The sequence below is a fragment of the Capsicum annuum genome, unplaced genomic scaffold (assembly GCF_002878395.1).
Source record: "Capsicum annuum cultivar UCD-10X-F1 unplaced genomic scaffold, UCD10Xv1.1 ctg4062, whole genome shotgun sequence".
NCBI lineage: Eukaryota > Viridiplantae > Streptophyta > Magnoliopsida > Solanales > Solanaceae > Capsicum > Capsicum annuum.
The window spans coordinates 8,309-13,478 of NW_025847937.1; the positions used below are offsets into that span (position 1 = coordinate 8,309).

Sequence of the window (5,170 nt, forward strand, 5' to 3'; positions counted from 1 at the left end):
TTCAATTACAAACAGTGGCATTATCTAAGCATTTCAAATAGAAATTGAACATTGTACTCCCTCAGATTCCAGTTTTTTACATCTTAGTTCACTCGATCTAGCTAAAAAAAGACCTTCCACTCGCAAGTTGTCAATCTGTGGCATTTGTTAATACAAAACATAATGACAATTTGCTTATGAACTTCAATTACAAACGGTGGCATTATCTAAGCATTTCAAATAGAAATTGAACATTGTACAACTTAAGATTCCAGTTTATTACATCTTAGTTCACTCGATCTAGCTTAGTTTATCTTAACACTAACCTTTGTTGTATAAGTCGATCACCGAGTCACCCAAATTCTTCATGATGCTCTTCCCTATTGCAAGCAACTTGGTTCTCAGCATATTGTGATTTTCAATTTTCGAATATGAAATTTTGTGCGGGAGTTTGAAAATTTGGGAGGGGAAAAAACTTATTATATGGGTGGGGCTGAAATTTGTGCGGAAATTTGAAAATTTTAGAGGCGAAAAAGACTTATAAGATGAGGTTAAAATATATAGGGAAATCTCTAAACTATTAAATCAGTGACCGCATTTAGCCAAAACGAATAATAACAATATTTACTATACGCATTCATTTTCATTATTTAAATAAGAGATAATATCCAATTATTCTTTTGAACTATATTCAAAAAGGTTATTTCACACCTCAACTTAAAGAGGTGTGTCATATGCATGAGTAACATAGTCTAATGAATGAATCTTTATTGTCCGGTCGTAACGAAAGATTTAGTAAATTAAAAGTTAGTGCAATACATACTCTAAAAAGTTAAAAGGAAATTTTTTTGAAAGGGAGTCTTAAGAGTAGCCGGAAAAGTTAGTCATATAGTTCGGAGGTTACGGGTACAATACACCTCTGTGGTGAAGCCCTTTCTCGAATCCTGCACATAACGAAAACTTTAGTGTATCGAATTGTTCTTTAAAACTTCTGAAGAACCTTATATTTACCTTTTTGCTAACTTTTTAAAGACAAGTAGAAGACACTTGTTTGAGATGAATACTTTTATACATGATGTGTAAATTAAACTCGTGGCCTTTTCTATTTGCTTATGCATGAGCTACATAGTTTAATGAATAGATCTTTATTATCCGGTCCTTTCTGAAACTGGCTTGTAATGAAAACTTTACTACATCAAAAGTTAGAAAATTACACATTCCAAAAGTTTAGGGGTAAATTTTACAAAAACCCATACTTTGAAGGAGCAATATGTTATTAATCTTTCTTCATCAAAATTCACCTGTCCCATTTCTCTCAAACCAAACCCAAACCCAAACCCAAACCCAAACCACCATAGTTGATAAGGCACAAAAATTGCATCTACTCCAAACTTGCCTGATAATGTTACCTTCTCGACGATTATTAGTTGTGCTAGGCAGTGTAATTTGCCTGAAAAGGCGATAAGAGTGGTTTGAAAAGTTGCCGTCTTTTGGTTGTGAACCTGATGATGTTACGTATTCGGTGATGATTGATTGTTATGGTAAGGCAGGTAATGTAGATATGGAGTTGAGTTTGTATGATCGTGCAAGGACGTAGAAATGGAGCATAGATGCTATGACGTTTGCGACGTTGATTAGGATTTATGGGGCTGCGGGGAATTTTGATGGGTGTTTGAATGTGTATGAGGAAATGAAAGCGCTCGGTGTGAAGCCTAATATGACTGTGTATAACAGGTTGTTGGATGCTATGGGAAGAGCTAGGAGGCCATCGCAGGCAAAGAACATTTATGCGGAAATGCTAGGCAATGGGTTTCAACCAAGTTGGAGTACCTATGCTTCACTCTTTAGAGCTTATGGTAGGGCTCGTTATAGTGAAGATGCTCTTAAAATCTATAAAGAAGTGAAGGACAAAGGGTTGGAGCTGAGTGTGGTACTATATAATATAATACACTTTTGGCAATGTGTGCTGATGTCGGACTTATGGATGAGGCCTTTAACATTTTTGAGGAGATGAAGGCCTCGGGCTGCCAACCTGAAAGCTGGACATACTCTTCTCTAATCACCATATACTCTTGTAGTGGGAAGGTCTCGGAGGTGGAATCCACATTGAATGAGATGATGGAAGCAGGATTTGATCCAAATATCTTTGTCCTGACCTCGCTTATTCAGTGTTATGGAAAAGCAGGTTGGAGAGATGATGTCGTAAGAACGTTCGATAGGATGTCAGATTTGAGGTTATCTGCAGATGAGCAGTTTACTGGTTGTCTTCTTAATGTGTTAACACAAACTGCAAAGGAAAACCTTCATAAGCTAACTATCTGCCGTGAGAGGGCAAATCCAAAGCTTGGTTACGTGGTGAAACTCCTTGTGGATGAAAAGGTTGTTGAAGTAGAAGGGGCATTTAAGAAACATGCTGCTTAACTTTTGAATTCTGTAACTACGGATGTACAGAAAGCTTACTGTAACTGTTTGAGTGACATATGTGTCAACCTTAACCAGTTGGAGAGAGCTTGTGAGTTGTTAGATGTTGGGCTAACTCTCAACATCTATAAGGATATTATGCCTCAAAATGCGACTCAATGGTCTTTACATTTGAAGAGTCTCTCGCTTGGGGCAGCTTTAACAGCATTGCATATCTGGATGAACGACTTGAACAAAGCACTTGAAAGTGGGGAAGAGTTCCCATCATTGCTTGGAATCAACACAGGACATGGAAAACATAAATATTCCGAGAAAGGTTTGGCAGGTGTATTTGAGTCGCACCTTAAGGAACTAAATGCTCCATTCCATGAAGCACCTGATCATGCTGGGTGGTTTTTGACTACAAAGGTTGCGGCTACATCATGGTTGGAGTCTAGACGTGCTCAAGTGGTTGCTTCTTAGCAGTGGCCTAGGGTTCTTTGTCCTCTGGCCTTGATGATTCTTGTGCTACAAAGATTTTGTTACTCTTACATTTGAAAGGTACCTTTAGTAGATTATTGATTTTTCAGGACACCTCTTGTTTCTAGATGGGAGTCTTGAGTTTTGAGTCCAGTAGCTATCAAAGTGTATCTCTTGCAATTAGCAATACAAGAAGATTTTGAGGAAAAATGAATGAGATATCATATTAATATTTGGATTCTACCGTAACATCTGACCGTATCTTGCATAGAACACTAAATAAACTGATGTTTTCTGTGGCACTAAAGTTGCTGTTTTATTCATATAGGAGTATTTGGCACCAGGTTACTGTTTTCATTCCCCACTAAGTGGGACTACACTGGGTTTGTTGTTGTTGTTGTTGTTGTTACTGTTTTCATTGTATTGGAGCAAACTTAACTAGCTCGTTTGTTAAAAGAACAGAGCGGATGATATCTCTTCTTAATATTGACCAAGTTAAGTTTACTGACAGGGATGTATAGTACATCGATATCTATGAGTTGTTAAGTGTGCCGATGTAAAATTCTTCTTTGCTTTCTCAAAAGACTTGCATTTCAGCAAACTGAGCAAGAAAAGTCATAAAAAGTAATGCTCTATTTATCATCCTGGTTTCTTATAATAAGCATTGTTTTTACCCATGCACATATTTCTTGAAGTTAATACCAACAGTGCAATTGCTCAACAAAATTTGTGTCAGAGATAAGGAGCATACTTTCCATACATTGTACAACGGAGGGCATTCCTGGTTGCATATTTGCAGAAACAAATATCTTTTGGTCAAGCAACATCTTAGTCATTTCGCCTGGTGTAATAACTCTTTCTTTCTGGAAGCTAACCTAGACCCCCTGTTCCGCTCATCCCGTTCATCAGATATTTGATCTGGATGCTAGTACCTAGGTTCCTAACAACATTTTTAACTGAGTGACGAAATTTGAGATCAGCATCAAGCTATTCAGTTTTGCTGATAGCGCTGGTTTTTAATTTTCTTAACTCCGTTTTATTGTTGGTCAACCAGTTCTCAGTTCCTGATTAGCCATGTTTGATTGAGTTTGGTTTTCCTCATCTTGAAAAAATCATTTACGCGTCATCCACATTGTTGAGGAATGATTTGACATTCTCCTTTAGCTATACCTTAGATGACAAGGATATGTTCAGGAAATTCAGAGCAAGTTGTCCTAATCAAATATGGACTGCAGATCTGAATTTATGAAATTATGTGAAGGACTGAATGTCACTAAATGTAAGTGGATGTTCAACTTTATTAGGTAATGGTGTTCATTTTCCCTGTTACTAGCTAGTTATCCACGAAACTCAGGTATCCTCAATATATGTCATCGCATAATGGAAATTCTGGCACTGTCAACTTAATAAAGCAAGGAATCAGGTCATATACCTCCATTTTTGCGCCCCTTCCATTTTCAGCATTAGTGGTTTGGCTAATAATCTAATACTCATAATTTGAGCTAGCCTGATACTCTCTGCAGTTTTTTCCCTGTGTCACCTTCTGGTGCACACAACTCTAAGAGCTATGTTCTATGAATGTATTATCACTAATAATTAAGTCATGTTGAGCTTGCTTAGTTACAGGTTGGTGCGGTCAAGAGCTCGGCTGTGAATATCCAACTAAAGCAATTCCCCCAGGGCCCCATATTTGGATGAAATCTTTGCCGAACTCTCCAAGTAGCTGATATGTCTCTTGCCTTCTTACTGTATATTATTCTTCCAAGTTTCAAGGTAGGTTCTCTGCTTGCTTCTGCATATGTGTGCGCGCGCGTGTGTGTATATAATATATATACATAGTTTTCGTGAAATTGTTATAGAGTGAATGGAATTGTTCAGCCGGCGCAGTGTAAGGGATGAGCCACATTGTGTCTGATTCTTTCTTCTATCTGGAAATAGAACAGGTAAAGAAGACCAACGGGTTCAAAATAATAAGTGCATTGTTTCCTCTTTCATCGTTTTAGGCTGAGTTGGAATCAGGAGTTGAACTTTATGGTTCTAAATTCCAGGTTTGTGACTTCAGGAGAGGGGCTAGTATCTGAGTTCTAAATTTAATTTTCGTACGTATTTAATGAATTTTGCTGAACCCGATCGGCTTCTAGCTCCGCCTCTGGTCTTAATTAGGTACCAACTTTAGTAGTTGACAGTTTATGGGTCCATTGGGTGCAATGTATAATGAATAATGCACCCCTCTTGACTTTCTTAAAAAACTAAACAATAAATTGCTTATCATATTCCTCCTCTGACGGTGCCTTTAAATAGTCTTATATGA

General features: G+C 37.5%; 1 pseudogene; it reads left to right on the forward strand.

Annotated features, from left to right (window-relative positions):
- The window catches only part of LOC107853811, a 7,810-nt pseudogene extending 4,710 nt beyond the window's left edge, over positions 1 to 3,100 (forward strand).
- Positions 3,101 to 5,170: the final 2,070 nt, after the last annotated feature.